Source organism: Alligator mississippiensis, chromosome 2 (genome assembly GCF_030867095.1).
Source record: "Alligator mississippiensis isolate rAllMis1 chromosome 2, rAllMis1, whole genome shotgun sequence".
Lineage (NCBI taxonomy): Eukaryota > Metazoa > Chordata > Crocodylia > Alligatoridae > Alligator > Alligator mississippiensis.
Window position 1 is genome coordinate 152,163,580 of NC_081825.1, and position 26,979 is coordinate 152,190,558.

Sequence of the window (26,979 nt, forward strand, 5' to 3'; positions counted from 1 at the left end):
CCTTACTTGGGCAGCTACTTTTCCCAGAAAGTAAACATAGAAGATTATATTCAACACCACATAAAATCTGCCAGTGCTGCCTTTGAATTTCTCTCAAATTGTGTCTTCAGTGATCAGGACATCAGGGTTCAAACCAAACTTCTCAGACTGTTGTTATCCCTACCCTGCTGCATGACTGTGAAACTTGGACGACATATTGGAGGCACCTGAAAGCTTTGGAACCTACCATCAACAATGTGTTTAGAAAATCTTCCATATCAGCTGGAAGGACAGAAGTGTTGGCTACAAATGTCCAACTCGGGATCCTTAAAATTCTAGTTTATTAGGCAGATTGAAATACTGTAATCATAAACCTTGGGGCTGGTCCCCACACACACACACACACATGCACACACATACACACACCCACAGTAGCAGGCTACAGAGTCAGGTATACCTATCCTACAAGCGCTGGAGTCTGCCGCCGATGGCCAGTCGAGGCTTCTTTCAGCATGGTGTTGTTCTCCAGAAGGGGGTCGCTGGCTGGTCCTTCTGGCTGGACAAGTCTGGTTGAGTTGGAGATCGAGATCAAGAGAGTGCCACTGAGGGTCACTTTTCACTGCCTTTTATCTGTCCCTGGCAGACTTTGGTGACTCCCCAGGTTTCAGGTTTGCCCAATCCAGGGGTCGTTGACCCTTGTGGGACTTCCCCCCCCCCTCGGTGGCTACTGGACAGCATCTGTCAGCTCCAGGGGTTGTCCGCATGTACGTGCAGGTTTGGGAGTCCGTTGATGAATTTAGAATAGGGCTCTGGGAGCAGTTGATCTGGAGATACTCAGCCCAAAAGTTGGTCTCTGGCGTTGATTAACTCAGGCCAGGGCTTCTAGCCCTTGATCAGTGACGTTTAGAGATTTCCCGGTTGTTACATTGTCTTCTATTGAGTTCTTCCGTTGGTTGATCTGCAGCTTCCAGGTGATAATTGCTGCCTGCTACTATGTTACACATTCAATCACTGATTCACTCACTCTTTTAGAGGCCAGCCTGAAACAGGGAAGAGCAGTTTGATTCCTGCCCTTGTTAACATTGTTACAATGTATAATTTACTTATGAAACTAAACATATTCAGTTGAAAGTTGAAAGGTGAGGAGTATAAAATATAAGCTACAAATGCCATGGCACACAAACAGATAAAAATACCAAACTACAAGGGGAGATACAAAATGCGCACACACAAATTTTAAAACACAATTCCTTATCTTAAAGTGAAAGAGAGAAGAAGGAAGAAAAGGTAGAAAAAGAGAAACATATCCAAAGAGGGGAGAGCAAATGCAGGCAAGAGAAAAGGGGGCTTTCTGCTACAGAAGAACAAACTCCAGGGTTCTGGATCAAGGAAACACAAGTACCTTTGAAGCCATATTTATATGGCACCAGCTCCATTGGACAGGCATGTCATCAGGATGTCTGACAATCAGCTCTAAGAACAGATTCTATACTCCAGCTCACTGATGGTCACCACTCTAGAGCTGGGCAAAAGAAGAGATTCAAGGACTCCTTGAAAGTCAATCTGAAGAAATGTGATATTAATCAATGTCAGTACCTGGAAGACTCAAACACTGAATCATCCCCAACGGTGCCATGATGTATGACAACACATCTATTATTTCAAACACACTTGCCTAAATGGAGGCAAACAGACAAAAGAGGGAAAAGTTGTGACCTGTCATCATCAGGCTCTGCTCCTTCCTCCCTGAACTATATGTCACGTCAGCAGTTGAATATGCAGATCTCAGATTTGTCTCCTCGGTCATCTATGGATTCACTGATGGCTTCTCCATATACTGGAAGACTGGCATCATCATATCAAGGAAATGTTCTTGCTGCAGCCAATAACTATATACTGTTATGATTTTCTAAGCCAAAATAAAGATCTAATTAGTATCAGAAATTCCATTCCTCTCCTCATAGGTACTTACAGACCATAACTAAAGTTTTTCTTTACCTTCCTTTTTGATAAAAGGATTTAACCTGTTTGAGGAAGCTAGTTTTTTTTGGACATAAAATTATTTTTGTGACTCTTCTTAGACCCCTCTCAAATTCTTCTAAGTTCTTTTTTCATGTGTGAGCTCCAGAAGTGGATACAGTATGCCTACAAAGGACTCACCAGTACTTCATTACAATCATCCTAGCAGCACTGGGCTTATTGTGCCAATCAATGTGGAACCTAAGACAGGACATGTCCTAGGTTATGATTCTGAGCCAAAACCAAAACCAAAAATCACATAATTTCTACAAAATTGGAAGTGAAACTTGGTAGCTTGAACTGAGTTTCAATTCATATTTTTGTATTTTTTACATGCCCCTGATACTTCAAGGAGATACAAGTCAATGACCCAAACCAAAGATCTGTCAAACTCTTCACAAAATAAATCTACTAGGTTTCACATATCTGTGGGAATGTCTACATGTGCATTAATGTGCTTTTCCTAATGCACATTAAATTTAGTGCCTCCAATGTGAGGTACTATATTAATGCACATTAGGCTGAACTAATGCACAGTAGCGAAAGTACATGCTTTTTAGGTGACACAATGCACAGTAGTCTATTTTACCATGCATTAACATAATAGCATGTTTTTTACATGCTGCTTTAATGTGCAGTAAAATAGGCTACTGTGTATTAAAGCACTCGTGTAGACGCTCCCTGTTATCATAGCCTTAAATCTGATTGTTTTTACCAGCCAGTCCCCATTGTTTTAAGTGCAATGCAACCACCAGCCTTATAAACATTTTTATAAACAACAAAAGCTTTGCAGAGTAAAGAAGAACAAGGCAAATCAGAACTGACTGCTATTGATTTTGTGATAAAGGCTCCACAGAGACCAGCTGTTAATTGTCTTTCTAAAGGAGAAACTTGTTTAGCTTGGATCCAGTTTTTGTCCCTAGGTACAATGTAGCTCAGTTACTACCAATAGCATAAGATTAAAGCTACAAATGTGTAGCATGGGTAGAATTTTAAAAATTATTATTCTAATTGATATTATTCATGCTTATTAGAGTCATACCTATGAACCAACCAAGAATAGAGGCCTGTTGTGCTCAGGTAATAAATCCTACACAAAAAGCCTGCACTCTAATAAAAGCTAGAAAATTAGGAAAGTCTAAAAAGTTAAAAAGGTCTGCTTCCACCAGTAGAGTAATGGGAGGGTGAGCAACAGGGGTACCAGCCTCAGGAGTCTATTTAGAAAGGCACAAGAACTGCAGAAACTGCCATTATTGGCTTAGCCACTGATGCTGCAACTAGCTTGGCCTTTCTCACTGCCCCTGCCACCACTGCTGCCCAGGGCAGTAAAACTGGACTGCAGTGGGAGCTAAATTAGGCCAAAGCTGTTTACTGCTGAACACCCTATTCTGTGTTTTTATTCTGTTATTGCTTCAGGACATATTTGTGGCTTGCTTTTGCCAGGTGCTGAGCACTGCTGTTAGGTGCTCACTTCCCTCATGATTTCCTTTGACCTCAAGAGCTGTTGGAACAATACTTGGTTGAAGTGATCAATACCTTATTGAATTGAGCCATGGAATGAAGATGCTTTAGTCTGACTGAGCTGTGGATAGCATACACCTGGAAGGCATAGAAGCAAATGAGTATTTCCTTGAGTGTGAGGCCAGTGGGCCTGATGTGGCTACTGTAATAAGTTATTCCATACTGTTCAAGTGCCCATGTTATTACGATCTTAGATATTGTTTGTAACAAGGACAGCCAAGTTTTAGCAAGGAGAGATTCTTTTAAAGCTGAAATTGTCTCTGGTAACTCGATCCTATCTGGGCTAATTTCTCAAAACATTTGACCTATGCTGTATGCGTAAACTAAGTAATTATGAGTGCAAAATAACCGGTGAAACCTAGGATTCTACAACATGACTATGCAGAGGAATAGTACTGCACAAATAGAGTATATAATACCATATACAGGTGGGGACATACATGCAAGGAAAATAACATTATTCAGCTTCTGCTATACAAGTGGTTTTCTTCTGTAATGTTTCCTATTGTTACTAAGGTGGGGGCAGTTGCACTGTTTGCATCAATGCTTATCAATGCCAGAAACGCTAGCGCAAAGAATTGCTGACTTTTTAACAACTATCGGGCAGATTTTCAAAGCCACAAAGGACAATTAGTTCTCTTTGTATGGATCCTTGACACCTGTGGGCCTTTGAAAATCCCTTCCAAGCTACTGAGACCTGCTCTGATGATTTGGTGGTTGGAACACCAACAACCCCTGGGTACCTTATAAACTCCAGCACTACCACCAATGTAACTGTGTTTAGAACAGGGCTGTTATCGTGACTCTAGGGGTTGTGAGGTGGTGGAAAGCCAGAACAATCTAACGTAGGCAGGGCCTCATACATCCTCAATTTGTGCAGCCTCCTTCTGGAGCATTGAGCCCTCTGCCCTTTTACAGTGGCATAGCTAGGGTGACCATATGGGATAATGTGAAATCCAAGACACTGCTCATCTCCCTCCACCCCCTTTTCCAAGTTAGTGGTGCTGCTGCAGGCAGAGGTGGGTGTTGGGTGGCATGGTGCAGCTCTGGTATTACTATTCAGGCTCCTAAGGGAGTTAATGTCCTGTTAATGACCTACTGTTCTTTACTTCACAAGTGTTAACAATCATCTCCCCTTTTTAATGATAATTCAGCTGTCAAGCTAATCTATTTTAGGGCAAATTTGCTGTCTGCTAGGGCTTCCTATTTTAGAGCTCATGCCACTCTGCCTCCACACTCGACTGCACCCCTTGTGCCTGGGACTCATTTTAATTTTCACCAGCCAGGCAGGACTGGTCTCCAAAATCTGGGACTGTTCTGGCATGGGGATTTATGGTCACGCTAGGCACAGCACATCTACACAAGGGTTTTGTCCAGTGCAAAGCAGCAGTGTAAAATCAGCTCGGTGCACACTTAAAACTCACACATGATCAGTCTCTCTGGTTTACCTTGTTGCAACTCAGACTGAGTCAGCACAAATCCCAAATTAATGCTCTATCCCTATTTTCTATTCCAAAACCACTGTGCCTTGAAAAATATTATACAGAAAAATACTCAGTGTCAAGAATTTTCAGGTATGTTAAAGAGCTGATTAAAGCAGTTCATGCCACAAAACAATGGCAGCCTTGGTAGCGAACAGTTTGTTCATTTGTAGTTATAGAAACCTCCATGCTAAGCTGACTTCAGGGGAGAGTTTTGTTTGGGTAAGGACAGTCAAGCTCTGGGTACACCATGCTCTGCACATGTTCGAAGAAGCCTGCACATTCTTTATGTTTTAATGTACAATATATAGTAAAGGGCAGTGTGCTTTTCTCCTCTTGGTATATTCCAGTTTGATCAATATTCTTCTTCCACTGTAGGTCAGTTTAGTCACAATTTAGATCAGTTACTGTACAAAATAATTTCTTGTCCCTGCCTAATTTCATTTTTAGGTGTAAACAGAATAGTTAGGAAGGCAGAGCAAATTGTAAAAAGCCAGGCATGAGGATTGTTTGCAGAAATCAGTTAAGTGTATAGGCATCAAATCAGGAGCATAATCCAGAGATGTCTATGGTTAGAGAGATTAGGGAGCAGCTGTGGTAATGAGTGACTAAATTGGACTTATGCAGTAGAACCTAGATACTTTGCTTTGCCTTCCTGCGAAGATGAAGAACTAGCCAGCATGCAGCCACAGTCAACAGCTGAGTGGCTTAGCTTTAATTTGACAACTTGCTGCAAGTTAAATGGGTTGTGGACCACCCTGATAGGCATGGTCCAGGCTCTACAATATATAGTGGATGCTTTTTTTATATTTTATATTGATAACATTTGAGAGTAAACCCTCCCCCCCGCAGGAAATTCAAGGATTCCATATAGTTCCCTTGGCTTCAGTAGGGGTAAACCAATCTGCACCAGCTGCATTTCAGCCCCAAGAAAGATGGAGGAAAGGTGGGGGAGGGCTAGGGGGGACAAAGGGGAAAGATGGTAGATGGTCAGAAGCAGAACAGTGGAGTTTGGATCTGTGCAGGGCACACAGGAGAACCCAGATTATTCACATCTAGGTGGTTTGCAGCCCACTTAAATTAACGAGCATTAGGCGGCCCTAATGCATAGTAGTGTAAATGCACACTTTTTAGGTGACACTTAATGTGCAGATTGTCAAGTTAAGCATGAGCTGCTCATCTGTTTGCAGAGCTTTTGTTTCAGAGGGCCTCACTTCTCTGACCAGCTACCACTCATCAATGGGCTTACAGAGCTAAGGGGAGAAGTGGCAGCCTCTGAAATAAAAGACTCCACAAACAGCTGGACTACCTTTGCAGACCCATGTAGCTGTTTGGAGTGATTCTGTATACCGTCATCTTTACTGGGGGGCTTGGAACCTAAATGTACAAAGTACTCAGGTTCTACCGCAGTACCCAGTTAAAGAGCTGATTAGATTTCTCTCCTTTTGCAGCAGATCAAAGAATTGCTTAGAACAGGGCTGTCTGATTGGCAGCCCATGGGCCACATGTGGTCTATGAGTGGTTAAATCATGATCCATGAGGCTGAACATTCTGTGGTGGGGTGGGCAACAACAGAATTAAAGACCCACAACTGTCTGTGGAGCCTCACGACTGTGTTAGTGGAGCCAGCACCCAGGGGGTTAATGATGCTACCACTCACCTTGTTGCAGAACTTCCAGATTGAGAGCTGCACTGGGGAAGCATTAACCCCATAGGTGCTGGTTGCCTCACTGCTGAACTTCTGGGTCAAGAACCATGCTGGAGATCCCTTTTGGTAGTGGGGCAAGTAGTGGTGGGATGGTCAGTATGCAGGGGGTTAACACTGCTGCCACTCACCCTGGTACCAGAGGTGGGTTATCCAGTCCATGAGATGCCCTGGAGTCTGGATCCAGCCTGCCATCTGAAATGAGATGGACAGCCCTGGCTTAGAACAGTACTCTAGAAGCCTGTTAACTTCCTCAGGCTACCAGCTGAGGAAGTAGTGCCATTCAGAGGCTTCATGAAAACATTTCACAGTGAACTAGAACTCTGCTGTATAAGGCTTGCTATATGCTGTAGGCAGCTTGCTATATGACATCCAGTTCAATTTTATGAAACCAGTGGTGCAGCTCTGCATTGAAACTGCCTGTTAAGCAGGGATCCTGGTTTTCTCTGTTTAAAAATTGCAAATTCTCTGAAAGAAATCCCCAAATCCAATCCATGTTTTTCTGCAGTTGAAATGCCACTATATATATATATATATATATATATATATATATATATGTGTATGTATCAGTTGAACACAATACTTTACTGATATATTTACAATTTTAAAGCAGTTTAGAAGCCTACCAGTGCCCCAATCATTATAATAAAATAAATTATAAATGCCTATATATTTTGGCATTTGATTTTGTTATGTATTTTTATCACGGAAAACCAGAGACCCTTTTGCCTCCTTTGCTCACCAGGATGTGGGTCCAGCTGTGGGTGTCCCCACTGCTGCTTTGTTACCGTGGGTGGTAATACCTACCTAAGGTATGAGCACTCAGGATCCAAAGATTTTGGAAAGTGTTAAGTGAGAGTGAAGGTCAAGTGCTATTTAGCATGATATGGATATTATTTTGAATGTAGAAAAGAATGCAGCATCTACTACCTCATACATACCACTCCCATGCAATTAATTGTTATGTGAAAGGAAGAGAGTGGGGCAGGAGAAACCCCCCAGGAGTCATGAACATGAAACACTCACCACAGGTGTGGGGGAGAAGTATAGCTGGATCTCGGAGTATGCCACTGCTTTTTTTGCAGTGCATGTTCCCTCCAGATTGGCAGGGGGAGCACAAGGGCAAATATTTACAGGCCCAGAGAGGGACAGCTGGGAGAGGGCCACAGCTTTCAGAGAAGAGAGACACTAGAAGTCTTCTCTACTGACAATGTCTGATGGCCAACCACAGGAGAAGCAAGCCAGCACACTGGCCAAGGTAGTTGAAAGATGACCGAAAGAACCCAGGACATGCTGCATTGAGGAGCTGCTCCAGGATAGGTGAGCAGAGAGTGAAGCAGCAGAGACAGGCATCAGAAGCCAGCAGAAGTGAGGGAGAGTGGGAGAGCAGCCAGTGTGTGTGGGACTATGAGTTTAAAGGGGCAATGCTGCTTTGATGTTCACTCTCTTCCTTTGTTTCTTTTCATTTTGGGAGCAGCCATGTTCCCCTTTTGACATGCTGGGAAGGTGGCAGGAGGGAAAGCCTCTTTCCCTGTGAAGGCAGTGGTCCTGACCTTTGGAAGCGAAGGCAGGATAGAAATCCTAGTAAAACTGATTTTGGGCTGACTGACTCCTGAACCATGGAGAAATTAATTTAGTTTGATTGCCTCATGAACACTTGAAGGACAGAGGTAATTTGATTCACCCAGGAACCAGGAAGGAATTCATTTAGTGGTTTGTTTTTTTTATTAATTGATGGACTCTGTGTGGGGCTGATTTAATTTGATTAACCTAGGAATCTGGGATGAACTGATTCCAATAGATTATCTAATGGACCCGGACCCTTAATAAAACAATTGGGATTAATTAGCCCAGGAACCAGGGGTGAATTGATGTAAGACAGATGCCTCACAGACTCTAAAGGGGCTTATTAATTAATGTACCTTGGAGTCTGCAAGGAATTGATTCAAGGATGGACTTAGAAATCCCAAATGATGGAGCCTAGCTCTTAAACCTTATTCAGTGACCAGCAAGACCATGGTCAGTGGCATCTTTAGCCAACACAAGACCCAGGCTCTGGAGTGTGTCATTCTGGACATGGGTAGAGTGGCCTGTAAGGGGAGGAAGAGCCCCACAAAGAAAGACCCTGCAGAGTCATCACCCAACTTCTATCCAACATCCAAGGTTTCATATAAAGAAAACCATACATCAAAGCATGGCAGGTGAGAGAAAGACATCAGAGGTTGGTAGTACATTGCTGGTGTACCAAGTGGAAGTAAATTGGTGGAGCTTATTTTGTTGGCAATGGATCCAGTCTCAGGAATGAAGTCATACAGAAATACCCAGAGTTATGCCTCTACTTGTTTTCTCTCATTTTTAGCCTATGACACTTTCATTCCTGGTTGCCCAAGGGTCCACCTTCAACAGGAGACTGAAGGATGGCTACTGTCTTACCAAGGCAGAAGCTGGTGGTTAGGGTACTTGGCTGAGAAGTAGGAAATGTGAATTAAACCCCCTTCTGGATCAGAAGGCCCTTGAATCTGGATTTCCCTCTTTCCAAAAAAATACTCTAAACAAGAGGCTATTGGACAAAAATGTAAGTGCCCCTTCTTGTTCTCCTCACTCCCCGCCTCCCTCCATGAAGTAGCCTGGCTCTCTACATGACACAGGGATGAAAGGTTCTTCATGAAAGAACAGAGAGCTATGTACTTCCCCAGAAAGAACAGGGGTAGGAAAAGCTGTCCATGGTAGGCTCCAACTGCTTGTGGGGTAGAATGGGATTGGCCATTGGGAAAGGAGTAGGCTGCCCATTGATAAAATATAAGAGCTATTCATCTCCTGGATAGAAGAGACTTGCAGTCTTGAAACAAGATGCATACATTGTGAGTTAGTCATAGGACAGATATGGGTGAAGCTTTGGACCATTAGCTTTATTTTAAGAAAATACCCCATGTAAGGTATTTATGTTTTAAAATGAGCCTTTACTGTAGAAGAACTGTATGGACATTCCACTTAGGAGCAAAAAGCAGTGCAGGGATGAGTTGTCAGAGACCTAGGATGTGGAGGCCTTCTTTCATCTCTTTACCAAGAAAAAGCCTCTAGCTTGAACCCACTCATAATGTGCTAAACATTTTCTTCTTGAAAATATTTTTATTTATAAACTAGTGATGCTCAAGACATCTAGTCCCAGGAACCAGATAAGTGGCATAATGCTGGTCTGTGGACCAGATCAGGCCAGTGTGCAGGCACAGTCTGTAGCTGGATTGCACCCATTGACTAACCCTATGAATCAAATCAGGCCTCTGACCAGCCCTGTGAACTGTCCTGATCCAGTGCATGGTATCATGTCATCTGGCTTCTGGGACTCCTCCAAGACCCAGCAGGGCAGCTCCTCACTTGGGGCAGCACCAGCTTCTGCCATGTCAATGGTGGCTGCATGGTCCACTGCTGCTGTGGTGGGGCCTATTTTTGTGTCCCCCCACAAAAGTGGTTCCCAGGCTGGAGCTCTTCATATGTCCAGAGATTTGGAAGAGAGGGGTAGCAGCATTTATTGTCTTGGTTTCAAGAGTCTAGTGGAATACAGATTGGAATAAAGCAGAAGCAATTAACTCTGCCACTGCTTCCCTGCTGCCAAATTTCTAGACCTGCAGGGAGCCATATAGGCTGGATGATAAGGCTCCACAGGCCAGATCCAGGCCTTTCAACTTTAAGAAAATACTGATCGTAGACCTGTATTTTGTTTCCTGCTCCCTGTTTTTGCATGTTGCATTAATTAGGTAAAAAATTAAACAATAAAGATACCCCTAGCAACATAACCTAGGATTTTCCCACCCAAGAAAATGTTGTCATGTTCCCTCTTACTCTCCTATCCTCATGTGGCTCAGCTTCTCCAACAAGCAGGGACCTAGCCTATGTTTTAGCTAATGAAACAGTAGTGAAAAGGGATAAAACTCCATTCTTCCTTTCAAGCTTTAGTCATACTGTGTTTATACATTTTCCTCCATTGACTGGCAGACATTAAATGTTAATGACCAGTCATTGGTCCTTCGTTATATCTCTGTATGCTGTCAGTCCTTGATGGATCATCCAGGGCAACCAATAAACCTACAGTTCAATGTAACTCCTTTCTAGTCTTCCCTCCTCAGAAAGGACTGGATCTTTTCATGATAAGTAGGAAATAATAATAATAAAGAATGAGGAAGCTAAGTGATGCATAATTTTTCAGAAAAATAATACAGATTTTTCCCAGTGTCTCCACCATCTAGAATATATTCAAGCTATTTTTAATTCAGAATCAACGTTCAAAATTAGATTTTCTTTACTTCTGTTTTTCTTCTCCTCTCTCTCTATGTACTTTTGATGAGTTGATCTAAGGGGAAGTAGCTTACAACAAAAAGTCAGTATTCTCTGGCAGGAGGTGGGTGTTACCGAGTAACTATCAGAGAGGAATGTTTGTTATCAGAGCTGTCACCTTGCACAGTTTGGAATCTAGATACATTAAAGAGAACAAATGAAGTGTTATTGCTACAAGAAATAATCCATTAGCATTGCTTCATTTGGCCTTTTTAGTTTAGCACATATTCAAGTAGCCCCACTCTGTAATGTTTGCTCTGTTTTTTCTGAGGAGTCATCACATGTTATAAACTTCTAGCTGGACTTGAACTAGTGTGGTACAATTGGTTCAGATAAAATTATAAAGATTCTAAAATGCGATCAGTCCTTTGGACTAGACTTTACTGGAGGTGTAAAAGAGTTTATCTATTTTTCCCCCCCCTCTTGTTATTTTAAATATTTGCTCACCTCTAATTTCAGACTCCAGACAAGTTTCGAAACAGAAGTCCCAAGATACCATGAAAAGACTGTCCTCAGACCACTGATTCTGGCAATTACTGTCAGGAGCAGAGTCTACAGGGGATTAAATATCCGTAATATACTACTAACCAGCTGTAGATTGCACAAGAAAGCCTAACCAACATCTGGAGCTCATCACTCATCAGGTTGCTTCCCACATTGCAAGAGTCAAGAAACTACAGCATAGCCACAATTGTTAGATTAGTATCACTGCCTGAGTGTACCAGATCCTTTCTTGCCCACCTCACAGCCAGATTCTCAGCTACTGATCAGGCATCCAGTTTTTTTCTAATGGAGTACCTGGGATCACCCATGTCAATTTCTTTCAGGATTTACAATGGGTTTCTATTAAAAAAAAAACAAAAAACAGGCAAATGACTTTGTCCTAAGGATTGTGATGAACCAAATTTTGCCAATATTCGTCAATAGGGGATTGGGGGGGGGGGGGGTTCTTTATTATGGAAATCAAGTGATTACAAAAAAATATTTTGAGGTTATACCTTTTTGACATTTAAGGAAAACAAGCCTTTAGCTTGGTTACAGCACTCATTTTCTAGTTTTCATTTTGTAGATTAGGTCATAAGGAAGAGACCATCATTAGAGGCCACTTCTCTCCTTTCCCAACCTTCTATTTCTCCATGGCTGGATTACCAAATGTTTCATCTTGTAGACTGGCTGGGTACCATGTTCACTGCCAAGCCAATAGGGCCTTCAGTGCAGCTTTTGAAGTAGCACTAAGGGAAGATCAATCATGTGCTGTTGATCTCATCAGATGCTCTGAGCTTCCCCCATTTTTCCAAATGCACAGTCTCAGCCAAAGAGGCTAACAATGTGTAACAGGGGGGCTCCTCGGGGCCGATCTCCGTGGCCCGCCCACCTGTATCTTGGGGCAACCTCCCGCCTTCTCGCCTGCCACACCTTGATGTTAATTGATTCACTGATTGATGTCAATTAAGCGGGAGGCTGCCCATTTTAGTGCCCCAATGCCAGGGGGCACTCTCTGCAGCTCCTATCCTCCCCAATACCGTAGCCCAAGCCTCGCAGATGGCATTTTGGTGTTCACCTAGTCACTGGCCCCCACACTGGGCCCAAGAATCATCCTACCAGACCCCTCCATGATCCCTCCAATCAGGTGGCACCTCCGCCTTCATCCGGGCTACCTAGCCCCCCAAAGCCATTTTCCCCTCTTGGGTGTGGTCCCCCCAGGACCTTCGGCTACCAGCCCTGGCCCACCTCCAGGCCAGTCGGGACCCCAGGCCCCTGGCTCTTGGGCATCCCTCGCGGTGGGCCCCTGGCCCTTTTGACCCTCCTGGCCCTGGCCCCAGCATGGGCCAGTCGAGGGTACTCTCTCGTCCGGGTCGGGTCTCAAGCCCCTCACTCTTTCCCAGGGTCTGCCCTCTGGGCCCCTCAAACAAACGGGGTTACCCACCCAGTGGTGGGAGCAAGGGGTTAAGGCACCCGACCCACCTTCCATCGGGGTGATAACTGGCCTGGCATTTCCTGGGGGCTCCCGCGCCACTGAGAGCCCCACCAGACCACCCACTCCCGGCAGGGTGCAGTTTTAGGTCATGCCCAGGACCAGGAGCCTCCGTACCATCCCCTGCAGCTCCTCCCTTACCTCCAGGTTGTTCTCAGCAGCCCTCCAACCAGGCAATGTTGCTGCCTGGCCTCTGGCAGCCGGACTGCCCTGCTTATATAGGCAGCCCTTAACTCCCAAAATGGCTGCCCTCGTCAGGCACCTGGTGGCTGCCAGCTCCAGGCCCTTAAAGTGGCAGGCACACACAGTGCCCTGCCACACAATGAATGAGCATATTTCTTACAGCTAGCTTCCTGACATATACCACTTAAAAATAAAAGAGGGTACCAACCCAGTGGCCCTAGACTTAATTGCCTGTTGAAGTGTTGTGCATGAAGTACCAAAACTGAGCATTCAACTTTGTTTAGGGCTTTCTAAGATGTGTTTGGAGATTAGCAGATAGAAAAGAAGGACTTGTGATATGGAGTTGATCAGAATCCAGTTCACACATATGCTATAGGTTTCCTGGATGATCTGAGGTAAGTCACATTTGTTTCTCTGTGCTTCAATTCTCCAGCTGTATAATGGGCATAATGATAGTCCCCTGCCTTGCAGGAATGTTGAAAGATGAATTAGTTAATGATTGTGAAAGGCTCATAGATTGTCTTATGGGGGGCTTTGTAGGTAAACAGATGGAATCAGAAGATGGTATTCAGTTAGTACAGAGAAATGAGGATGTAGGAACCACATGTTGGAGGCAGAAGCACATGCTGGAGGCAGACGTTTAAGTAACTGATTGGCTCCTTCACTCCTTTGTGAACCAAGTTGTGGAGCTTCATTTAAAAAAACAACACTTCATGAACTAAACCACCTGGGCATGGAATTACATAGCCCTGCCATGTTGCTCCTCATACCATCTGACACTGAGTAATCATAGTGCTCTTTTCCTTAAGGAGTAGAGAACTCTGAGAAAATCATTAGTATTTTATGCTCTTCACCCAGCTCTTTTTCCAGTATAGAAGCCTCATGAAAATTAATTACCCAAAGAATTTCTTGCTTTAACTGAGGCAGACAGGGTTATTTGGGTAGATGTGATATCTTTTATTAAACCGACTAAATAGTTGGAAAAATTATTATTTGCAAGCTTTCAGGCACAAACCCCCCTTTCAGGCATAGGTAGAATCTGCTGCTGTTTGTGTGCTCTCCTGGGTAGAATAGAAGCCAGTATGCAAAGTGCAGGTCTGTGAAAATGCAAATGTATGGCAGTGAAGATCAGAGGGGACAGGAGACAATAGGTACAGGGGTGAGGTGGGGGGAGGGGGGGAATGTTTGCCAGGTGATAGAATGTAACTGGTAAAATATAGACAAGGTTATTTGGGCAAATGTGATATCTTTCATTAGACCATCTAAATAGTTGGAAAAATTGTTCTTTGCAAGCCTTCAGGCACAAACACTCTTTTTCAGGCATAGGGAGAGGCTGCTGGTGTTTTGTGTACTCTCCTGGGTGGAACAGAAGCCAAAATGCAAAATACAGGTCTGTGAAAATGCAAATGTGTGGCATTGAGGATCAGAGGGAATGGGAGACAAGAGGTGCGAGATAGGTAGATTGCGGAGTGGGGGGAGGGGAGAGGGAATGTTGACCTGGTGGTAGAAAATAGCTGGTAAAATGTAGAGGGGTTACTTGGGGTTATCAGATGGCAGGCAGGTTATAATGTGCCATAAATCCGATGTCTATATTTAGTCAATGATTTTTTGTATCCAGTAGATTTATGAAGTGAAGTTCGTAGGCTCATCTACGAAAGGCGTTTTGTAAATTCCCTCTGAGAATTAGAATTTAGAAACTAGAGAAAGAGTGGTTGTCTTGTGAGAAGCAAGCACCCACAGGTAATTGGATATTTTTGTTTTTGATGGATTTTTAGTGTGCATTCATTCTGGTATGCAGTTGTTTGGTTTCTCCTATGGATTTTCCATCAGGGCATTAAGTGCACTGGATGAGATATATTACATTTCTGGAGGTGTAGATGTAAGATCCAGGAATGGTGATGGTTCAGTTGTGGGGCATGGTGTGCGAAGTGGGCCATATTTGATTCTGATTTGGATTTGGCCTGATTTGGGGGACAGTGATTCAATTCATTGGTTTGGGTCACTGTCCTGATTCAATTCAGCTGAATCTGAATATTTGATTGATTCAGAGAATCAGCCATTTGGCCATAGGCACAGCTTTAAATGGTTTTTCTACATACCTTGAGGTACCACGCGCGGCTCATGGACACTGAGATGGTGGGGCAGACGGAGCATCCCTCAGGAGTGGGGGGGGGGGGTCCCCCGCGTGCATGGTAGCAAACCAGGAAGTGGGTCTGCCACTGAGCACTCAGGGTCCCCCCAGCTCCCCCCAGTTTGGTGATTGGCCATGGGGGGACCCCAGGTGCCCCCCCAGATCCAGGAGGCACCAGTCACTGAACTGGGGGCAGGGCGGTGTCCCCCACGTGTTATGTGGGGGACCTGAAAGTGGAACCAGAACTGCTTCTGGTCCACTTCCATGTCCAGTGCTGTGCACACTGGGGACCTCCCCCGTGCTCCTGTGGGTGCTCCATCCACCCCACCATTTCAGCATTCACGAGCTGCCTGGTACCTTGAGTTATGTAGAAAAACCATAAAACTGTGTCGATGTCCGAATCATCGAATCTCTCTGAATCAATTTGGAGAGATTAAAGGGTCTCCTGATTCGATTTGGATTTGGAGATACGGCTGCTGAATTGGGCCAAATCTCTGCTGAATTGAATTAGCGAACGAAGCTTCGCACAGCCCTAATTACTGTGGGAGTGTTGGAGATGTGTTGGCAGATTTTACGTTTACGTTCCTGGCATGGTCTGCATCCATTTGGTGTGCTTTGGGCCATAGGAAGTTTGCTTCTGGTGATTAAGTTGGTGAGGTTTGGTGCTTGTGTAAAGGCTAGGATGGGTGGTTCTGGAAAGATCTCTTTAAGAACTGGGACATTTTATAATATGAAGGGAATTAACTTTTACTTAAGCTTTCCTGTTGAGCACAATAAATTGCTCTTGTGTTAAAAGAGGGAGAACCAGTTTAAGCAGAAATTAGAGCCTGCAAATATGCAACTGCCTTCCCCATATCCACTCCAAAAGCCAGCTCCATCCTCCTTTAAGTGAAAGCATCCCAAAGGCTCTGGAGTACTCCCAATAATGTAGACTTCTGATAATGTAGACTAGAAACAGGTTCCCAGTTCTGGCCAATGAACAACTAATCTCATGGTCTATGCACCTCCCCCTCACGTCCCCCCCCCCCCCCAAAAAAAATCATTTTATTTCAGGAATCCTGCCCCCCTTGTTTTCCTCCCTGATAATCCTATAAGCCTCACTTTAGAGGAACTGTTGTGTGTTATCTTAATTATTTCTTTTTTTAGACTATTCTTATTTGTTTGCACTTAGGGAACCCTGTTGTTCTGGGCACTGTGCCAATGCATGGTGGGAGAGTCCCAGTCTTGAAGCGTTTATAATCTAAGAAGACAATTCAGACAAACCGTGGGAGGGAAGAGGCCCATAAAAATAAATTATCCAAGGTCATAGAGCAGATCAGTTGCAAATTCAAGTACAGTAACCAAGTCTCTCAAATCCCAGCAAAGGACTCTGCACTGACTGTACTTCCTATGCCTGGGGGGCTGGGGGGTGGAAATTAATCACAATCAACTATTTTCTGCTACAGAGGTTTACTCTTTAAATCAAACACCATGGTTGAAAAATCATTCACACCTCCCCAAGGCACTGTTTAATCCTTCCCACTTTAACCACTGTTCCACCCATGCTTGTCTCTTTATAGAGTGAATAAATACGGAGAATATTTACACAAATGGCTGGCTAAACCAAGGCCCAACCCAATTTGCATGGAGAAGAGCACACTTAGCTTTCCAAATTACTTGGTCCATAGCTTTTGACTAGGGACAGAAATTACAGAATAAACTGATATAAATGATTGGAAACTAATTCAAATCTGTAACACAATAGAAGTTCAGTGCATATAAATCACTTTCAAAATAGCTGAAACTGGTTTAAGATAAACTTGGATGGATGTAGTACAGCCTCATAAATCTGGCATGCTCAGGATCGAGCACCTGATGGAAATTTGAAAATTCAGGGTTTTTTTAAACCAGAGTGGCAGCCAGTTGTGGAGTGGGGTGGTGGTGGTGGTGCGGGGGGGCATAGGTAGCTGGTCTTGGAGCAGTGACCACACACGGAGCAGGGAGGTGGATGGCAGCGGCAGCCACCATGTGTAAAATTTCCCCCTCCACATCCAGTGGGGCGGGGAGGAGTGGTGGCCAGTCCCAGAACAGTGGTTGCATGTGGAGCAGGGTGGTGGATGGTGGTGGGAGCAGCCATGTGCAAGCTTTCTCTTCCGTGTCCAGGGGAGTGGAGGGGGAAGCTTAAAAAGTGCTGGAGTTTTGAGAACTCTGGATTTTTGATATTCAGATTTATGAGGTTATACTGTATTAAACTGATTTAAGTTAAATTGGTTTATTGAATTTCTGTCCCAGATCCCCACCAGATTAAAATTAACTCATAATCCCCCAGCATCCTAGGATGCTTTGCACCTCCCCACAAACTCCCTCTGCAGGGTGAGCGGGCTAGCCTTGACCCAAGTGATCTGCTCCAGCCAAGCAGAGAGGCATGCTCTACTGCACCCCCTTTCCCCTCCCCGGCTTCTGGCCTGGGCCACTGGAGGCATGTGACTATTTCCAGAATCAAAACTGAATGTCCACTCACTTGCTTATCAATTCAATCTATGCACTAAGACTAACCTGCAAAGATTGAATCAATTCAGCCTGGGCTTTTTGACTATTTGTATGTGCCTGCCTCTGCTCTATCAGGTGTTCTCTTGCTGCCTTTGCCCGGACTATCGATCTTGTCTGTCCCGGGCCTGCAAGTGGACCCCAAAGGCTACCCTGTCTGGCATCAGGGGATCCCCTTAACTTGTCTGCCATGACTTTGAATGGAACCTCAGTGAAGGGGTTCCCCTTCGAGGCAGCCTCCAGGGTCATCACGCCTCGTGGCGGGCACTCACGGGGCTCCGACCTCCCCTACACCCCGGCCACTCGCCACCTTTGGTCATGGGTCTTCTGGCCCAAAGGAATATAGTGTCCTCAGTCTATGGGCCCTGCATTTTCCCAGTGCCTCAGTGCCCCAGACCCAGTTGCTTGCCCCACTTGGGGCTCCTATCACTCTCCTAGGCTCGAACCTTCTCAGGGGATGGTGTCCCAGTCGACCAAGGTCCTATGGGCCCCAGCTGGCTCTTTTTGAGGATGCTGTGGGCCCATCTGCCAGCTCCCTTACTCCGTTAACCGTCCCTGTTTGGGTACTTCCGTCTCTCCCCCCACGGCTATCCCAGTTGGGGCTCCCGTCGACCCCACTTTCATTACCTCTTCTCCAGGCTTCCCTGTAGTTGCTCCGGCTTCCCCAGCACTCATCTCCTCCTCTGCTCTCCCCACTCACCGCTGTTCACTTTGTCGGCTTCACTGCCGGCTCCTCTGCTGGCTTCCCTGCCGGCTCCGCTGCCGGCTTCCCAGTTGATGGCTCTGCGGGCTCCGCTGCCAGCTTCTTTGCCAGCTCCACTGCCAGCTTCTCTGTCGGTGCCTCTGCCGGCTCTGCCCCCGTCGTCCCGGGCCACCTGACGCCACGGCTGTGCATTTCGGGCCACGGGTATCACCACGGAGCCTCTGCTCACCGACCTCCTCCCTGCACCCTCGGAGCAGCCTTTTGGTTCCGCTGGGTGGTGTCTCCAGCTGACGTCACCTGGCCCCAGCTGGATATAAGCGCAGCTGATGAACCGCATGGGCGGTTTCTCTGTGCACGCTTCCCCACTCCTTCCGGCCCCTGCAGATGGTAAGTTGGGTCTCTCTTCTACTTCTATTTTGGCCTGGGGTTCTGTAACCCCGGCACCCCTGGGACAGTGTACTTAGCCTTTGGGTGTATTATCTATTCAGTAGATAAGAAACTAGTGCAATGTTTGGATCATCTATAGAGAGATGCAAATGATGAGAATTTCAGATCTCATGTTTCTGTTTTTCATGGGAAGGACCACTTTACTGAAAAGAACTGCCTCAGAAGGAGGATTAAGAACTTACAATAGCAGCCAGTGCAGTTTGTAAGACATTGTTCTTTAAATTCACACACACACACACGATAGCTAAAATAATCTAAGTACAACACTGGAATTAAAAAACCCTTCCATGTATGCATGCAACCATCAAACTGCAGTGCAAACAGAATTCAGATAAGACACGTTGACTTCATTATAACAGAATGTACATGAAGACATCTGAGTTTCTGGAGAATCAAGACACTGTATATGGTTATCCTCTTCTAATAATTTCTACATTATAACAAATCCTTCTGTTTCGTAAACATGGGTGTTCTTGCTACATCTACTATGGGACTTCATGGATAGAGAAGTCTGTATTTGTACCTCACTCTTTATTCATATCCTGACTTGGTACACATTGCTACAAATTTTTCAAAGATAATATTTTGATCATTTCTGAGTTCCAGACAAAGACAAACAGGTGTAAATTCTGCTCTCAGTTGCACATGTAAACTCAGAGTAACTCCACTGATTTCAGCTAAGTTGTTATGGATACAAAAGGCTGTGATTCACTGCTGATTTTGATCTCTAACCTCAGATGGCACATGTCTTTTCCAAAATGCATGTATGTAAACAGGTCACAGAGGCCTAGGTCGTGACACGTAGGCAAAGCTCAGAATAGAGAGTGGTACAGAGTGATACTGCACCAATCAATTCCCTATCTCTGATGCCAAACACAGTTAAATATAACATAATGGAGCATGGCCTGTTCTCCTAGGGTGCTTACAGAAGTTATAAAGTGCACCTCAATCACTGTAACTTTTTGAGCTATAAACAAAACAATTAAAGTTACTATGTGCTGAAACCTAACATATGGGCAGCTCCTGTGCATAAGGGGTCAGTGCCTCCATGCACTGACAGAGACCAGGCAGCTAGCAGGCAATGTCGCTTGCTTTGTAAACTAGCCAGGGCTCCAGAAGCCCCCAGCTAGCTGTCATTGTAGCATTCCTGTGTCAGGGAGGGAGAGGGTCTCTCAGGGGGTTGAGGGTCTCCTAGTGGTGCCATTGGGCATGGAGGACGCTCTCCCTACGCAGGCGGGGAACCAACCAGGGCCTCCCCAGCCCCAACCACTGTCTGGATCATCCGCTGCACAAACAGAGGCAGCCAGCTGGACTATTTGCTCTTGATGTAGGTGTACAAGAACAAGGAGCAATGGTTTCAAGTTGCAGCAAGGGAAGTTTAGGTTAGATATTAGGAAAAATTCTCTCACTAGGAGGGTAGTAAAACACTGGAACAGGTTCTTGGAGGTTTTCAAAACCTGACTAGACAAAGCTTTGGCTGGGATGATCTAGTTGGGGATGGTCTTGCTTTGTGCAGGGGATTGGACTAGATAACCTTCTGAGGTCCCTTTCAACCCTAACTTTCTATGATTCAGACATGTGCAGAAAATTCAGGCATGTTAATTATACATGTAGATATACCCAGTAAAGTGTCACCATCTACATGTGCATGACAATTGGGCCAGTGTAGGCTAATTTGTAGCAGCATCAGATAGTCCTGTCAGACCCTGAAATATCAGACGGCAGAGTGAGTTACTGTGATTAAATGCATGTGTAGATGGTGATGTTGGAATTAGTTTATTCTGGCTCAAATTGCACTGGGGTCTATTCAGTCATTAATTGGACACGTAGACACGACCAATGGCACTAAAGGTGCAGTGTAACCTGCAGGCGTGTGCTGACTCTGTAGGAACATGCAGTATGAATATGAAACCTGCTCCTGTAGCTTATGGGGACTGTTACCTGGAACTAGCATATCCTTATCTGGGACGGTGGTGTTGTTTTAGGCTAGGTACAGACATTCATAAAGCCTGATATGGAATCAATCTAAGTTACGTGGTTTCTGTAATTGGTGTAGTTTAGATTGGTAGCCAACAGAACACACATTTGCCCTTTGGTGGGAGGGCGGGGCAAATCTTATTATGGGTTTTGTCATTTTTAAAACAGTCTATGCATGCTGAACTTCTGTTTTGGGTATAGATCAGTTTTGTGTGCTGAACTTCTGTTCTGTTATGGATATAGACTGGTTTTCAATCACTTATATCAGTAAAAGTATAATGTCTGTATCTGGCCTTAATGTTCATTTTTAAGGCATTCTTCCTTGACTCGCACAGTATTCATTGCACATTACATATTGTCAAAGTGGGGTATAAACATTCACACCCACACCCTGGCTCCATTATATGTGTAGTTAATACAGCCCATAGTGTCTTGCCTATCTTTTCTCCAGTTGAATTTTGAGAATGTTTATCCCTGGAGAATTACAGGGAACCAGTACCCTTTTTTTTCCTGTATCACGGTGACCTTTCTGCTTGTCAGAACTTTTAAATGGGTGCTTGTGGGCTTCTAGAACTGAAAATATTTTCACTTCTATTTAGCATGGATGAATAAAAACATGTGCATCTCAAAGCAAAACAGAAGTGAACATGAATTCACTTTATTCCATTTTTAAAGACTGAAGCATTAGGAACAAAGGCCAATTCATTAGCAATTTTATTATGCACACTATCCCAGTAGACAGGGACATGTTCATAAACATTAATGAAGTTCCATCAAAAGATCCTCAGACAGCAAAGTACATGGAATTCCATTTACCTCACTCAAAAAACAGCAAAAGGCTGTGTTGACAGTGCTAGTAGCTGAACCTGAGCTTCATGGAGTCAAGAACATTTATGCCTAACACTCAGATATCTAGACCATCCCATCTAGTTTTAAACTCAGAAATACACTGTTTGATACTGTATATCTTCTAATAGCTGCTTATTATTCTATAACTCCATTGTAAGTGAAAGTGATCTGCCCTCAAATATCTCAGCTTTGATTTGTCTTCTTCTCAATGAAAGATATAAAGGAAAAAATTCTGGCACTATTTAGGTCTTTGGGGAGTTTAACATTGCTCCTTCTGGGGAGATACAGACTCAGTGGGTACATCTACATGAGATGCTTTACTGCACATCAGACTAATCTAGTGCATAGTAAAACATCTCTGTCCACATGTGCACAGCAATTACTGTGCAGTAAATTAGTTTAATTCATCATTTTCTAGTACCTGTTGATACAGGTACTAGAAATTGGCACATTAAGCTAATGTGCTGAAGTGCACATTTGGAAGCAAATTACTCCCAGTTAGCCTAGGCAGCAGGGAGCCACAGGGAGTGGGGAGAGCTGTCTCAGCTCAGTGGGATGGTGTCTGCCAGCCAGGGGTGACTGGTGCCTCCTGAGTCTGGAGGGGCACAATTTGTGGGTGGGTCCTGGGATGGGTCAAAAGCCCCATATCCACTCCTATACTTCTGTGCTGTAGCTTAGTACCCCCCCCCCCCGCCAACACATTGCTGGCCTATGCAGCAAAAAAACTGCCCCGTCCTGAGCGGTGCCAAGTCGGGGGTCAATCTCGGGGGTGGGGGGCATATGCCCCCCCATAGCCCCCTCTTCCAGTCACCTGTGCTGCTAGCCACGTGGAGATTGGGACCTGCCCCAATCTTCACGTGGCTGGGCGAGCTGTCCCAGCTGCTGGGCAGCTGGCTCCCAGCCATGTGGAGTTCAGGATCCATCCCAATTTCCAGGTGGCTGGGAGGCAGCTACCTGGCAACTGGGACAGCTCTTCCCCAACCCTTGGAAATCAGGACCAGCCCCCATGTCCTCTGCCTGCCTGAGGCTGGCACCCATGGGAACCTAGAGTTCCCCCTGGCTGCTGCAGGGGGGAACAGCAGGGCAGGAGCAGCCCTAGATTGAACTGCTTCCATTGGGAGCAAATTTGCTCCTGATGGGCACACGCTCAGATGTGTGTGGAGGCACAATTCAATGCACTTGAATTTTCAGCACAGGAAATTCAGGTGCATTAATTACATGTGTAAACACACCCACTGATGAATAGGATTTATAAGAGCTGACCAACTGCTATGTGGGTTTGTAACCCATTTTCAAAGTTTATCATCACCAATGTAAAGAAGAACCTGGTAGTGGTATTTTTCTCATAATGCTCTATGGGTCACTATAACATTGAAAGTCTGTATGTATCTACTTCAGTATCACTTGCTTTGCTAACAGCTTTATACACCTAGGATTTATATGCATTGATTATGAAATGAGAATTTTGAGAATCTGATTTTCTCTGATTATGCACTCTGGAGTAATTCTCTACTCTAGTTCCAATCTTGCCTCTCTGGGCGTATTTGGAGATTGTAAATACAGTAAAAGTTCTGGTAACTGGCTTCTTACAAGCCGGCATGCTCAATTAACCGGCATGCCGGCTTGTAAGATAAAGTGAAATCGGAAGTGCCCACTGTGGCACTTCTGGTTTCTCCGAGCCCCCACGGCCCGGGGCAAAGCAGCCTGCACTGCCAAGCCCCAACGGCCTGGAGGCATAACAGGCTGTACAGGTCTGTGCGGGGCCTGCCTCCCTGTCCTGTGGGGCCTGCAGGGCCCATGGGAGGGGCAGCAATGCGGCGGGAGGGGCAGCAATGCTGCGGGAGGGGTGGTGGGATGACCCAGATACGGCGGGAGAAGCGGCGGCCCAGGCTGCTCAATTAACTGGCATATTTTGTTTTCTGGCATCCTCCATTCCTGTGGGATGATGGATAACAAAGCTTTTACTGTATATTAAAAAGAGCTGTTGCTGTTGTTGCAGTATTACCTCTCTTGTTCAAGCTGCATCATTTATTTGTGACTCAAACACTTAGTATGTTTGAGCCAGATATTCAAAGCATCAGTCTATCACTAGTTCAGGGCTAGGTTACATTCTAATGCAGAGCTGTAAGATACGGGCCCAATCCGGTTCTCTCTCAGCCAGATATTATTCTTGAAATTATATTTTACATAGTCATTCTGGGCAGAGAGATACACCAAATATATTAATTGTGGTATGTTGACTACACCTAAAGTTATTAGGGCAATTACTATTTACTATCAGTCCACAAGGGGTTTTTGACTAGTTACAAACAAAAGGTTTGAATAAAATGGAAGATTTAGAATAAAGGTTTCATGTTAGCTAGAAGAGTTGCTGTTATGCTAGGGAATGTAAAGCTAGAGCTTAAAATGCTGGCTTGGGAGTTGGAATGCCAGAGGCCACTTTCCTGCTTCCCCACAAACTCTCTGCATTATCTACAACAAGTCAACTAGGACCATATCCACAAAAGGTATTTAGGGTTATTGATTTCACTGGGAGTTAGACACTGACATCCCTCCATAGATCATAGCCTTAATCTTTCTGTGCGTCAGATCCCCATCTTTTAAAACAGGGATGACCACAATGACCACAACTTCCCTTAAACACATTAATGACCAAGAATTGCAGGGTGTCAGTAATTACCTATTATAAATATTCAGCATCACTCTGGAGGACACACTGATTGTCTGGATGCATTGCAAGAACATCAGATCTAAGTTGCTCACTATCTACCTTATGTTTCCTATTGTATTAATGTAATATAGTACTAATAGGGTGTAGGTTGTAGCTATGTTGGTCCAAGGACATAGGCAGACAAAGTTCTTTGGGTGAATCTGATATTTTTTATTAGACCAACTTAAATAGTTGGGAAAAAAATTCTTAGCAAGTTTTCGGGTTTAAAAACTCTTTGTCAGGCTGAGGGAGCATCTGCATACCATATAGTACTACTAGGTATTTGTACACATGCTTGTACTGCAGCACCAGGTGCTTTTAAAAGAGCCTGATGTTGCGGCATGTTCATTTGTTTAAATCGCTAAATGTGCACCAGCACCAAGAAAATGTCAGTGGTGCGCTTTTGAACTAAAAGACATCGAAGGTGTTTTAATTCAGAAGTGCACCACCACCAAATTCTCAGCGCTAATGCACATTTCACCATTTATACAAATGCATGCGACGTATCACTGGAAGCATCAGCTCATGTGCAAAGCAGACTTGATGAATTGAGTGTGCTCCAACACACCAGATCTCTGGTGTGTTGCATCAGACAAATGTATATGTACAAATGCCTACTGTTCCCAAAGGTGTAACCCTGAATGTGAGTACTATATAGGACTGAATTCTGGGGGGTAGGTTTATCAAAGCTGATTATTTGCTTCAGTAAAGTAGATTATTCCAAATATAGATTTACACCAGCTGACCACCTGTCCCCTAAAGAGACTCCATACTTTCCACTTAATATCAATGACTTGTATCATTCCCATCACTATTTTTCAACATGCTTTTTCTAGATTGCTCATAATTTTACTTTCTGTCCACAAATCAAACCGCTCTAGGGATCTGCTCCAACACCAGCGAAAGCAAATGGCAATTAGGTGCCTAACTTACACATAAACACTTGGAAATCCTACACAGCATCTAGTCACATCTTTTGGAACTTAAATTCCATTGTACATCTGGCTATGCTTCCTCAAGCTACCTCGTAATCCCTGCCGATGGAATCTGTCAGAACTTGTAGTACGCAAATGATGTAATTCTTTAAAACTACATTTGTACTGTTAAATCCTTGCCCTAGCTTGTGAGTCTGATAGTAACCACTGTTGGCAGCAGGCACTACAAAAAGTCAGGATTAAGACCACTTGGCTGCCAAGAAGGTATCAAACTCCTACCAATGCACTTGTTCCTTTTTCTCTAAGACTAAAATACTCCTTGGCAGTGTCATCAGTAACAATGGTAAAGGAGGCATTAAGGCAGCAGGCTCCAAATTCTATCCTCAGGCCTGTGTGTGCAGCTCCTCTGGATCTCACCAGGGGTTCTGTGCAGGTGTCTAGGCCAGAATTTGGTTCTACCTAGAACTAATTAGAATCTACCAGCAATATGCTCCTTGCCTGCTCTACTAGTCACAGTGTGCCACCTAGTGGATTCAATAAGGAATTGCAGGGAGACCTTTTGCTTCTTTAGATATAGTCGTTTCTCCCTATGCAATGAATTATTCATTACTGTTCAGGCCATGCATCTATCTGCTCGGAAGTTCAACACTAGAAGCTCTCCTAGATGATAACAAAATCCCTGCACTGGTCATGGGAGCACATGTTGACTCCATGTCTCTTTAGTCCATGTGAGAATGCTTCATTTCTTTCTAAACCAAAATACTGCTGTGCAGGGGACATTCTTGATGGCCCACTATTCTCTGACATGCTGCCACAGGGAAGGGGGTATAGAAGAGCATCACTTTCTCTGACTTCCCTTTCTCCAGACAGGACAGATTTTTTTTCATGTTTTCTAGTGGGAAACACTTTATTCAGGCATCCCCATCCCTTCATAGCTGCTCTCCTTCCATTTGTCATAGATAGGGTCAAGTAAGCACTGGGGATCAAGTAAGCACTGGGGAGCAGAAAGAAAACAGGCCTGTATTGTGCAGGCTCTTCCCAGAGCTTCACTGCATCAAGACTGGTGTAGAAAAATTTAAGTGCTGCAATTTCAAATCCATTATCTCCAAATTATTATTGTAAAAACAAGGATGATCTACTGCAAAATACTGTGGACCTACTGGTCTTTTGAATAACTATTACCCTTTTGGCCATGTAAAACTTCATTAGAGCACTGTTATAAGCTGTGTATATGACTGTCTCTCTTGCTGACAGTTGAGTCTTAAAACTAAGGAACGAAAATACAAGCAAAATCCCCTCCCCGACTTGTTTTCATGTAAATTGCTGATTCTGACCCCAGTCCTTTCAACAAAGGGAATGAGACCAGGTTCCCGATTTTGCTTACAGATTCAGCACAAGGTTCAGCACCAACTTTAGTAATTGGTACAGAAACTGTTCAATCATATATCCTATGACAGAAATGAGCCCTAAAATGTGTTGCAGGGAGGTAGTTTCTCGTGCACAACA

General features: G+C 44.4%; 1 long non-coding RNA gene across 2 annotated transcripts in view; it reads right to left on the reverse strand.

Annotated features, from left to right (window-relative positions):
- Window positions 1–303: 303 nt before the first annotated feature.
- Window positions 304–26,979, reverse strand: part of LOC109283328 (uncharacterized) — a 33,896-nt gene continuing 7,220 nt past the window's right edge. Inside the window, exons 2-3 of one of the 2 annotated variants that reach the window (XR_009459931.1) lie at window positions 6,837–6,900; window positions 304–1,888 (exon numbers count right to left, since the gene is read on the reverse strand). This is a non-coding gene — a long non-coding RNA (uncharacterized LOC109283328). Of the gene's footprint in view, window positions 6,901–26,979 lie in introns of both variants that reach the window. The other variant, XR_009459930.1, reaches the window with a different exon arrangement.